This window comes from Petaurus breviceps, unplaced genomic scaffold, assembly GCF_028583685.1.
Source record: "Petaurus breviceps papuanus isolate PSGF00001 unplaced genomic scaffold, PetGlider_PUasm1.0 139, whole genome shotgun sequence".
Classification (NCBI taxonomy): Eukaryota; Metazoa; Chordata; class Mammalia; order Diprotodontia; family Petauridae; genus Petaurus; species Petaurus breviceps.
The window spans coordinates 14,066,295-14,079,807 of NW_027185697.1; positions in this window are offsets into that span (position 1 = coordinate 14,066,295).

A 13,513-nucleotide genomic window follows, 5' to 3' on the forward strand; every position below is an offset into this window, starting at 1 on the left:
GTGTGTGTGTGTGTGTGTGTGTGTGTGTGTGTGTGTGTGTGTGAGAGAGAGAGAGAGAGAGAGAGAGAGAGAGAGAGAGAGAGAGAGAGAGAGAGAGAGAGAGAGAGATGATTTCATTCTCTCTTCTATTTACAATATATAAAGAAACAGGAAGGAGGGAGTGGTTTAGAATCATCCAAGGCTCCTGGGCCTGGGTTTTGGCCAAGAAGACCAGCCTTCTTTTCCACAGTGGTGGTCTTTGTTTTGCCTTCATGATGGCCTTCCTTTCAACTCTAAGTTCCTTCAGAGGACTTAAAGTATAAATTGATTTACCAAAATGTAAGTTTCCTGAATCACAGAACTGGAGAGTTGGAAAGGACCTTCTAGGCCATCCCCTACATGAAGGAATCCTATCTATAACCTAGCCAACAAGTAAGTGGTTGGCCAGCCTCTGTTTGAAGACTTCCCAAGGGAGGAACTCTCTACCTCCCCAGGAGCCTGGCATGGACAGCTCTTTGTGTTACAAAGCCTTTCCTGAAATCAAGCCTGAATCAGTCTCTCTCTAATGCCCACCCAGTGCTCCTGTGGTGACCTAAAGCCTAATCTCTCATCCATTATTTGGCTTTTCAAATATTTGAGTGGAGCCTCTCAAAGAAGCATCTCTTGCATCAACAGATGTCCAATGAAGGATGGAGAAGTGGAGAGAGCTTTAGATTTGGGATCCAGGACTCTGGGGTTACTCTCTGACTCTGCCACTAGCTTTTGGGTTGTGGGTGGCCCTTCCCCTCTCTGGGACCTATTCTTTTCATCTGTAAAATAAGGGGGTTGGACTAGATGTCCTTTGAGGCTGCTTCTCTGGGAGTCAAGTCAATAAGAATTTGTTAAGGGCTTCCTCTGTGCCAAGCACTGAGCTAAAGCCTAGGGATTCAAAGAAAGCAAAACACCAACAAAGCAACAACAAAAATCCCAACAGTGCCCTGGCCCTCAAGGGGCCGCCATTCTGACAGCGGACATAGCGAGGGAGGGCAGAGTCTTCTCTGGGATCTCCAAAGGGTCCTGAAACAGAAGCATTTCTTGGGGCAATGAGGCCCCAGGGAAGCTTCACCAGGATGTACAAAACAGCCAAAAGGAACAGCTGAGCTAACTGTGGGGTTTGGAGAGGGCCAAGAGCCAGACGGGCAAAGTTTGCTTGGTTTATTAAACGGGTGTCATCCCTGACATACATCAGAGAGCAGCAGCCTGAGACAAAGGCCACTTCCTCCTTCTCATGGGGGTTGCTGTTTGCACTTGACCTCAGGGCGTTCCGAGTGGGCTTGGCCTTGGCACTGTGAGGTGGAGGGCCAGGGCATCGGGCCAGGCCCTTCGGGGCTCACTTCGTTCTAGCTGGGGAGAAAGAGCCTGACACAAGTGAGTCTCCGGGAGAGAGGGACCTCAGGGCCTCTGCCTGCCTCAACCTGACACCCAGGGATCTGTCATAATCATTGTCTCAACTCGAGTTGGTTGGCACCTCGAAGTTTGCCTGGTTCAACCTTTCTAGCAAGCCTGGCAGAGAGGGAATCCCATGTTTCAGAGGAAGAGACTGAGCCTCTCAGAAAGGAAGGGACAGGCTCAAAGTCCTACAGTCCTAAGCAGGGATACAGAGATTCACATTCCAGTCTTCTCCAGCAGTCGTCACCAGAGTGGAGTCTGGGACCCCAGGTTGGCCCCCAACCTGATTACAAAAGGGTGGGACTTAACTCTGAGGGGGTGTGTGGTCAACCAATCAGAAGGTGAGAAGATGAGTGGACCAGGATTGATAGGATCATGTGTTTAAAGCTAGAAGGGCCATGAAGTAAAACATCTTCATTTTATAGCCAAGGAAACGAAGGCCCAGGGATTGCTTTGCTGGTTCAGCCAGGAAGGAGGAGAGCTTCCTATCTGCCATGAGCCATTCTACCTACCTTGGGGCTCCCTATCTGTCTTCCTATGCCCCAGAGTAGTTCCCTGCCTCCTCTGGACCCCTCCCCATCTTTTCCTAGCTACACATGGGTGCCAACTTCACCCCAAGGCTGAACCCTTGTGGACAATAAATTCACTTGTTATAATTAACATACTCCCACATTATCATCTCTCCCCCTCCCCCCTCAATTCCAATGATTCTGAGCACTTGGCCTCCATTACTCAAACCCATTTTCTATCCCCTGCTGACTGCCCCCTGGTCCCACTCTAAACCTCCTCTCTCCTTTCATTGTCAAACTGACTTTCATTTTCAATCTTTTCCTTCTCCATTCCTCCTTGTCTTCTGGCTCTCACTGAAACCTGCCACCCTCCTGCTGACAGCCTCCCTGATTTCCAGCCTCCCTGATTTCCAGCCCTATGGCCTTTTCACTCATTCTCCCTCCATTCACTGATGATGAGAGTTTGCTCCCCACTGGCACTCCCAGGTTCTCCTAACCCAGAGTTATTGTCCTATCAAGACTGTTGGGTGTTGTCCACCAACTTTCAGGGCACTCTCTTTTCTTCCTCTGTGAATTCACTTCCGGGCTCACAGTCTTTCCTTCCCCCCTCACCCCAACTCCTGCCTTCATACTAAAGGACTCCCACATATGTAATGATACTCCCCCAAACACCCCAATATCACAACTCCTTCACTTCCTCATTTCAAGTGAGCCAGGCTTACATTCCAAGTTATCCCAAACCAGAGATGGTCATATTCTCGATCTGCCATTACCCACAAACGTGCCACTTCTGTCTTCAAGAATTTGGATATTATTTTATATGATCACAATCTCTTATCATTCCACCTCTCATTCCCTCTTTCAACCCCCAAACCCTCTTCTTTGTCCTCATGATGACCTCCAGTCTTCCACCCCTCACTTCTCTCCTGTGACACATCTGTTACATCGGTCTGGCCCTAAAAGCAACTGGATGAAAGCTGCCAAGAAACAAATGTAGACTCTATAAAAAGGAGAAGTTCCTAACGATTAAAGCTGTCTACAAATGTAATGAGCTACCTTGGGATGCAATGTATTCTCTCTTCATGAAAACCTCTAAATTTGCTTCTTGGCAACTTTCATGCCGTTGTTTTTGGAGCCAGACTCCAGTGTAACAGATGTGGTACAGGAGTGGCAGGGAGCTCAAGACTGAAGCTGGACAGTCAGGAGGGAGATGAAGCATGTGTGGTTTTCTTTTGATAAGAGCAGCTGGTTTTTGGTTTTTTGAAGTTCTTTGCAAGTTCCAAGTCTGATGTGCTTTGAGATTAGTGCATGAATGTAATAGGCAAATTTCATATATTTCACAAATATTATGGTTACCTTACTGTGATGAGATAAGAAAAATGCATATTAAGCAAAATTATTTCTACATTCATACATAACATGACATCCCAAATATTGGGGCACACCCTTTGAACACCACTAGACTAGATGGTTTTTAAGGTTCCCCCACCCAGATTTAAAGTCCAGTGATTCTATGCCCAAAGGGTTCCCCAATGTAGCATCTGTTACTCTATTCACTAGACTTTTCAAAAGATTCTTAGAATTACCAAGCCCATCTGAGCCTTCTTGCTTTTGCAAAATATTGATAAGATACTAGCGATCCATTGTTTACCTTGCTCTGAAGTCCTTTTTTGCTTCTCAGAGGAATCCGTTACTTTAAAAAGGAATTCCATACAAAGTTTAAGTTCTTCTAGTGAATTAAAATATATCAATTGATGCCTATTTTTTATGGCTTTCATTTCTGAGTCAAATCCTCCCCTACCTAGAGAAGTATTCAGGTAACAACAGATTTATAACAATGAATTTTGAAAAAGTTCAAACCTTTCACATTGGCCGAGTCTGATGACCTATGCAAGCTTCCCCACCCAGAGCTCTCTAAAGTTTTCTTCTGGGCTCTCCATTTGATTTTTTGCTGTTATTCTTCTCCATTTACATGGTCGTGGATTCTCTCTTCTGCGTATATTGCTTTCCTATTTCTGATGACTATAATCTGCATCAGTTTACATGTTGTTCCATATACACATGTATGTGCATGCACATGTGAACACACATACTCGCACGGCACATGTATATACATGTATGTATATATATACATATATTGTATGTGGATACATATATACATATATGTATGTAGGCCTAGTGACATCTAGATGACTCAGTGGATAGAGTTCTGGGTCTGGGGTCAAGAATAATTGAGTTCAAATCCCCCCTCAGACATCAATTAGCTGTGTGACCCTGAGCAACCTTTGTTTGCCTCAGTTTCCTCATATATAAAATGGGTATTATAACAGCACCTCCCAGGGTATTGTGAAGATAAAATGAGATAATACTTATAACATGCTTTGCACACCTCCAAGTAATACATAAATACTAGCTATTATGATGATGATCACCATAAGTCTGGGAGGTGCCATCATAGAGATGATAATTGAACCCATGGGGTCTAGTGAGATCCCCAGGCTAGATAATCTGAAGAGGGGAGAGAACATGGTCCCAGACACCCTTAGATCCGGAGCCTCCTGACTCCAAAGCCTGCAAGTTCTTCATTGGAACACACCATCTTTCAATCCATAAGAAGGCTGATGGTATTCCTGTTTGATTCTGTCCAACCCAGGGTCCCCTCTAGAAGATTTTAATGTACAATTTTAAGAGCCACCATTTAGGCAAGAAACTGACAAGCTAAAATGAATCCAGATGAAGGTGATTAAAATGTTGGAGGGGCCTTAAAACTGCCTTCTGAAAATCCATTGGAGGAGCTGGGGATGGTGAGACTGCAATAGAGAAGACACAGTGGGAGCATGACAGCTATCTTCAAACATCTGAAGGTTTTCTAAGAAGAAAGGAAATTTGTCTTCTTTCCTAAGTGGAATATGAGCCCCATCCCCTCCACATACACGCATGTTTATATGTACATATATAGAAGAGGAGAATAATTGAAAGTACAGATATGTACAATAGAAAATTTTCAAAAGAAATGAAAGGGATGTCAATGAAAAAGCATTTATTGATCACTTACTGTGTGCTAAGGACTGAAGATGTATGTGCAAAAGGAAAGAAATGTCATAAGCAGACTAGAGCAGGGGAAAGCAGCCTGGATTGGAACCCAGAAAACCAGGGTCTGCTCCCAGGCTCTATTACCTTTGACAAAGCTGTCTCCTTTCCCTGGGTTTCAGTTTGGTTGTCTTTCAAATGAGGACATTGAATTAGATAACTTCTAAATCTCCTGAAGTCTCTATGACCCTATGACCAGGAGCTTTTAAATGTCAAATTGTTCTCCAGAATGGTTGGACCAGTTCACAACTCCACTAAAAGCCCATCAGTGTCCCAATTTTTCCACATTCCCTACAGCATTTATCATTTTCCTTTTCTGTTGTGTTAGGCAATCTGATAGATGTAAGATGCTACCTCAGATGTATTTTAATTTGTATTTCTCTAATCAATAGTGATTCAGGGCATTTTTTAAAGTAAATATAGATAACTGAAAACTACCTATTCATATCCTTTGGCCATTTATCATAATGACTTGTATTTTTATAAATTTGACTCAGAGGGTCCTTCTATGTTTGAGACCTTTAATCAGAAAAACTTGCTGTAAAAAAATTTTCCCCAAGTTTCCTGCTTCCTAATCTTGGTTGCATTGGTTTTGTTTGTGCAACATCTTTTCAATTTAATGTGATCAAAATTATCCATTTTACTTACTGTGATTCTTTATCTCCTTGTTTAGTCATAAATTCTTCCTTTATCAATGGATCTGACAGGTAATTTTTTTCCCGTGTTCCCCTAATTGCTTATGATATACTTTATATCTAAACCATATACCTATTCTGACCTTAGCTTGGTAAGATATTGGTCTATACATAATTTCTGCCAAACTCCTTTCTAGATTTCCCAGCCTTTTTTGTCAAATGGTGAGTTCTTAAACTCAAAGCTTGCATCTTTTAAGTTAATCAAACACTAGATTACTATGACCATTTTACTCCTGTGTATTATGTACCTAATCTATTCCACCGATCCCTTAGTCTATTTCTTAGCCAATACTAGAAAGTGTTAATGATTATCACTCTTTGTAATAAGTTTGAAATTTGGTACTCCTAGGCCACATTGTTTCACATATTTTTTCATTGATTCACTTGATATTCTTGACCTTTTGTTCTTCCAGATGAATTTTGTTATCATATTTTTTTAACTCTATAAAATAATTTGTGGAATTTTGATTAGTATTGTACGGAATACATAAATTCATTTAGGTAGAATTATCATTTTTATTATATTGGCTTAGCCTACCTATGAGCAATTAATACTCCTTTAATTACTTAAATCTGTCTCTATTTGTGTAAAGTGTTTTGTAGTTGTGTCTAGGTCCTGGATTTGTCTTTGCAGGTAAGTTTCCAAGTATTTTATATTGTGTGCAGTTATTTTAAATGAAATTTCTTTTTCCATTTCTTCCTGCTTGACTTTGTTGATAATACATAGAAATATTTATGATTTGTGTGGGTTTAATTTAGATTCTGCAACTTTGCTAAAGTTGTTAATTGTTTCAAATAGTTTTTTTTTCCAGTTGATTCTCTAAGGTCCTTTAAGTATACCATCATATCATCTGCAAAGAATGATAGTTTTGTTTCCTCATTGCCTATTTAAATTCCTCTAATTTCTTTTTCTTGTCTTATTGAAATAGCTAGCATTTCTAGTGGTGATAATCAGCATCCTTACTTCATCTCTGATCTTATTGGGAAGGCTTCTAGCTTATCCCCGTTACAGATAATGTTTGCTGATGGTTTTAGGTAGGCACTACTTATCATTTTGAAGAAAGTTCCATTTATTCCTATTACTAGTATTTTTAATAGGAATGTTGTATTTTGTCACTCCTATTAATAGGAGTGATGTATTTTGTCAAAAACTTTTTTTGCATCTATTGAAAAAAAACACATGATTTTTGCTGTTTTTCAATAGATTTTATTTATTATATTATTTTTATTTTATTATATATAATATATTACATATATAATAATATTACATGTTATTTTATTTATTATATTATGTTATTTAATTTATTATTAACATAGTCACTTATTCTGATAGTTTTCCTAATATTGAACTATCCCTGAATTCCTGGTATAAATTCCATCTGGTCATAGTGCATAATCTTTGTGATAAATTTTTGTGATCTCCTTGCTAGAATTTTATTTAAATTTTTTTGCATCAACATTCCTTAGAGAAATTGGTCTAAAGGTTTTTTTTCTTTCTGTTTTTGCTCTTCCCAGTTTAGGTGTCAGCACCACATTTCTGTCATAAAAGAAATTTAGTAGGACTCCTTCTTTGCCTGTTTTCCCAAATAGTACATATAGTATATATAATGCATAGATAGTATTGGAATTCATTTTCTTTAAATGTTTGGTAGAATTCACTTGTGCATCCATCTGATCCTGGAAATTTTTTCTTAGGGAACTCATTTATGGCTTGTTCAATTTCTTTTTCTAAGATAGGGTTTTTTAAGTATTCCACTTTCTTTTCTGTTAATCTGGGCAATTTATATTTTTGTAAACATTCATCCATTTCACTTATATTGTTGGATTTATTTGCAAATAACTGGGAAAAATAGCTCCTAATAGTTGCTTTAATTTCATGTTCATTACGGTGAATTCATCCTCTTTATTTTTGGTACTGATAATTTGGTTTTTTCTTTCCTTTTATAAAAATGAAATTAACCAATGATTTATGTATTTAATTGCATGTCTGTTTTTTTCTTTATAAAACCAACTACTAGTGTAATTTATTAGTTCTGTGGCTTTTTTTACTCTCAATTTTACTAATCTCTCCTTTGTTTGCCAGGATGTTCATTTTGTTATTTAATTAGAGATTTTAAATTTGGTGCCTCATAGCAAAATGTAGTTTTTCTGTTTATCTCTTTTAATTAGTTCTATTTTTGATTTTGCTTTGTCTGAAATTTTTTGCTACCCCTTCTTTTTTTTTTTTGTAACTCAACTGAAGCATAATGGATTCTGCTCCAACCCTTTATTTTATCTCTTTGTGTGTCTTTTTGTTTCAAATGTATTTCTGTAAACAACATATTGTTGGATTCTGGTTTCTTATCCATTATGCTATCTACTTACATTTTATGGATGAGTTAATACCCTTCATATTTACAGTTATGATTACTAGCTGTATATTTCCCTCCATCCTATTTTCCCCCATTTACCTTTCTTTCTCTCACTTTACACTGTCCCTCTTCAAAAGTCTGTTTTGCTTCTGAACATTGTCTCCTTTAATATGCCCTCCCTTCTATTCCCATTTCCCTGTTGGGTAAGATTTGTATATCCAATGAGTATATATGTTATTCCCTTTTGGAACCAATTCCAATGAGTGTAAAGTTCAAGTGTTACCCAGAACTCCTTCCCCCATTTCCCTCTCCAATGTAAAAATTATTTCTTTTGTGCCTCTTTTATGTGAGATAATTTTTCCAATTCCTCCTCTCCCTTCCCCCTTATACCAGTGCATCCCTCTTTCTTACCCCTTAATTTTTTGAGGTCATTCCATCAGAGTCTACTCACACCTATGCCATCAGTTTACATATACTCCTTCTGACTGCCCTAATAATGAAAGGCTCTTAGGAATTACAAATATCATTTTCCCATATGGGAATATAAATAGTTTTCTCATATTAAGTCCCTTAAGGTTTCTTTTTCATGTTTACCTTTTTATGCTTCTCTTCAGTCTTCTGTTTGAATGTCAAATTTTCTATTCAGTTCTGATCTTTTTATCAGAAATGCTTAAAAGTCCTTTATTTCACTAAATATCCATTATTTTCCAGGAAAAATGATACTCAGTTTTTCTGGGTAGATTATTCTTCGTTGTAATCCTAGCTAATTTGCCTTCTGAAATATCCTATTTCAAGCCCTTCACTCCTTTAATGTGGAAGCTGATAAAAGTTATATGATCCTGACTGTGTTTCCAAAATATTTGAATTGTTTCTTTCTGACTACTTGTAATATTTTCACCTTGACCTTGGAGTTCTGGAATTTGGCTATAATATTTTTGTGAGTTTTTATTTTGGGATCTCTTTCAGGAAGTGATTGGTGAATTCTTTAAGTTTTTATTTTACCCTCTGATTTTAGTATATCAGGGCAGTTTTCCTTGATAATTTCTTAAAATAAGATGTCTAGGCTCCTTTTTAAAAAAATCATGGCTTTCAGATAGTTCACTAATTATCAAATTATCTTTCTTCAACCTATTTTCTTTTCCAGATCAGTTGTTCTTTTTTCCAGTGAAATATTTCACATTTTATTCCATTTTTCTCCATTCTTATGACTTTGTTTTATTGTTTCTTGATGCCTGATGAAGTCATTAGCTTCCAATTGCCCAATTCTAATTTTTAAATAAATTATTTTCCTCAATGAATTTTTTAAACCTTTTTTTGCCTTTTGATCAGCTATGCTTTTTAAGGTGTTCTCTTCAGTGAATTTGTAAACCTTTCACCACTTGGTCAATTTTTTTTTCAAGTTGTTAATTCAGTATTTTTTGTGTGCCTCTTTTACTAAGCTGTTGACACTTTTCAAAATTTTCTTGCTTCACTCTCATTTCTTTACCCAATTTTTCCCCTACACTTCTCTTACTTGATCTTTTAATATCCTTTAAAAACTCTTCTAGGAATTCCTGTTGGACTTGTGTCCAATTTGCTTTTTTCTTTGAGGCTTTGATTGTAGTTGTTTTGATATCGTTCTCTTCTTCTAAGCTTGTGTCTTCATCTTCCCTGTCACCATAGTAGTTTCTTATGGTCCTTTTATTTATTTGCTGTTGTTTGCTCATTTTACCAGTCTGATTTTTACTTCTAACTTTATGTTAAATTGGGCTCTGCTCCTGGAGTGGGGGTGGGATATTGTCTTAAACTTTTGTGCTATTTTCAGAGATAGTTCTAGGGGTCTGTAAATTTTTAGTGTTTCTAAGGTGGTACGATCCAAGAAGTATAGTTACTGATCAACTGACCTGAGCACTGGTCTTTACCCAGGAAGAGTCATTGCTTCCCTACCACTTTCCTCTTTGCCCTGGAATTGTGACCAGGTCCGCTGTTCTGTTACAGCTGCAAGTGCTAGTGCTCCTCTCTGTCTTAGAAATAAGGCCAGGGCTCCTGCTCTCTTGTGAGAGACCAAAATCACTCTTATCAGCCTTGGAACTATGAACATGGCTCCTGCTCTCCTGTGGCTACAAGCACCAGTGCCCTGAAACCATGACCTGGAACTATGTATAGACAAGACACAAGGGTCCTACACCCAGAATCTCCTGTAGTCTCTTTCTGACCAATTGTCTGATCCCTTTATAGTCTCGGGGCTGAGAGGTTCTGAAGCTGCTACTGTCACAGTTATAGTCACCTCCCAGGTGCTCTGAGCTGCCCCCCCCCCCATACTACTGGCATAGACCTCTCCTCTCAACCTTCTAAGTTGTCTTGGGCTGGACAGTTGATTTGAGTTGATTGAGATACAATCCTGGTGAACAGACCCAGGTGGAGAAACTGAGGCAGAGTTTAAGTGACTTGCCAAGGGTCACAAAGCTATATCAGAGATGGGTCTGGACCCACAATCTCTGACTCCAGAGTCATTGACTTCTCCACTGTGCTTTTCTCCTAGAGCATGTAGAAAATAATTTTGTAGTTTCCAATTATATGAGAAACTGACTTCCCAGAGACAATATTGTTGGGCAGTCTCAGAGATGTTTCATCTTCTGTACCAATCACAGGCTTGCAGATTTTATTAAGCACAAGCATGTGTGACTGCTCATTGGGTCCAGGCACCCATTTGTTCTGGGAGAATGACTCCAGCCAACTTCAGGGACTTGACTGGGGTGTGTTCCCGAGCCTTTTCAAGCATTCTGGACTAATTTGGCATTTGTTTTGGACTGGGACTGAGGGAGGTGTCAATGGAGAGTTAAGCAGGGATGTAATGGAGATAAATCTTTGCCACACCTTCCCAGTCCTACATATTTGTGGCTTCAGATGTGGAGGGAGTATGTCTCATCACAGTTGATGATTCAGTGAGTCCCATTCAACCTCACCAGAAAATGTAAGTGCTACTGACAGTAATTTCAATCAACAAGCATTTCATTAAGCACCTACTGTGTGTCAGTCACTGGGCAAGGTGCAGAAACAGAAACAAATCCATTCTTGCCCTCCAGGGGCTTACCTTCCATTGGGGAGACACCACATAAGCATAGTACTCAGAAGACTGAGGAGGAAGAAATCTCTAAAAACGATTGGGGCCAAGGAGTGTTTTGAAAGAACAGGTGAAACTCACATTGTCCCTGGAAAGAAGTGTCTGAGAGGCAGAAGACAACTAACAGGTGTTTATTAATACCTACTGTGCATCAGGCATTGTTCTGGGCACCAGAGATATGAAGACCAAGTCTTACCCTCCAGCATCATACATTCTATTGAGGGGAAAACCATGTAAGTGAAAACTAAATATAAATAGAATAACAGAGGCAGTCAGCAGCTTAGTGGAGGGAGAGCCAGCTTCGGACTTAGGAAGATCTGGATTTAAGTCCCCCGAGCAGAATGTAAGCCCTTTGGAAGGGACTGTTTCACACAATGTAGGCACTGAGTAAACACTTAATAAATATTTGATTGATTGGGTGACCCAGGATGTCCCTGAGCTTCTCTGGCCTCTGTCTCCTCATCTAGAAAAATGGAAAGTAGAACTCAATGACCTCTAAGGAATCTAGCACCTTAGAATCAGATGTGCATTCTCCAACACGGCAAATGTGTTCATTTATTTTGCCTGACTATATATATTTGATTTACCAGGGACAGATGCTTCTTTGGGAATGTGGATTAGCATGTAATGAAAGACATGGAAAAAGGAACATTTAATTAAAAAATTTTCGAATGCAAAACAAAACCAAACTGTCCAAACAGTTCTGATTAAATTTGCTATTTCCAGACAAAAGTCACCGTTATGGTTTTTTCCCATCTTTAAGTCTATGGGTCATTTCCCCATTCTCTGGGCTTCATTTTTCTGATCTCTAAGAGGAATAGGGGATGAAAGGTGCGGTGGATTTTATCATGCCCAAGGCAAGACAAGTCACTTAAGCCCTTGGGGTCCCCGGTAGCTCTCTAAGATGATAAAGCACAGAGCAACTACTGGTTTGCTTGGTGGAGGGAGTTTCCTCATGGAGAATTCCATTTGCCAATGAAACCACACATCTATCCAAAGAGATCAGAAAAAGAAAATACAATTTCGGATTGATTAGAGCATGTACAAAGCTTCCTTTCCTGTTTGGGCTGCCCATAAGCTTGTGAAAGCATGGAGGCAGACTGATGCTTTGAGATGACAAATCAGTCATTCATTGGCCAATGAAACTTATTGGCCAATGAGCAGGAAGAGCTGATAACTTAGTGGACCTTTCAAAAAGATAGTGAAATCCAACCCTGTTCTCTTCTTTCTTGGACTCATTCTATGAGACGATCGGTTTTCCCATGAGTGCCGGGGGTCTAGGGCCAGTCTTCCACTCCTGAGCAGAAATGGTGGACCTGAGCATGTGGGAAATAAAGTCCACATTGTGGCTAAGTAACCTTGATTCTGGGTTTAGGGCTGCCTCTTTTGTGTTCTTTCCTAATCTGGAGTGAATGAGTATTCATCCCAAGAAGAACCTGTCTGGACTTGGAGTCCAGAGTCCTTTGGTTCAAGATGCCTTGTGACAAGGGAAGGAGTCCCCAGCAACCACTCAGGTGCTCTTGGAGCAAATAACCACCAAGAGCCCAAGCCCTGACCTATCTATGAGGGTGACGATGCTGAGCCAAGGTGAGATTTAAAACAACTACTCAGCAGTCCTGCAAAACTGCTTTTTGTTTTGAGAAGGTTTAAGTAGCAACTATAGTGGTAGTTATAAATTAAGTTACTGAACCCTGGTTTCAGTCTTTCTTATGAGTGTTTTGTGTGTAGGAAATAAATACCTGTCCCATGCCTGATTCATACTGTACATTGAGAGTTACTTCCTACTCCTCCCCTCTCCCACCACTCCTTGCTTTTGGAAAAACCCTGGACATGAGTCAAAGTCTAAGCTTTAAGCATTTTTTCCCTGACAGTACCAGGCTAGAGGACTTAATAAGTCAAATAGAAAAGTAGGCTCCCCCAGAATTGAACCCAATCCAATTTCATCCATGTATTTAGGACAGAGGGCTTCACAAGTGGAGAAGAAAGAATAGAATGCCAGAGCCCTTTGGGCCCAGTAGGAGTTATTAATGTTAGAATCATTCTGAGAGGTTAAGGCACTGGCAATTGGGAGGATCAAGAAATGTTTCATGTAGTAGGTAGCCCTTGAACTGAGCCTTGAAGAAAGCTAGGGATTCTAAGAGGTAGACATGAATGAATGGTTGAATAAATTAAAAGGCATTTGTTAAGTACTTTCTATGTACAAAACACTGGGCTAAGTCCTGGGGATGCAAATAAAGAATCGACATGGTTCCTACCCTGGAGAAGCTCAGTCACCATCCTTCTTAAGCTGTCTGCAGCAGTTGATATTTGACTGCCTTCTCCTGGATTCTCTGTCCTCTCGTAGTTTTGGTGACCCTC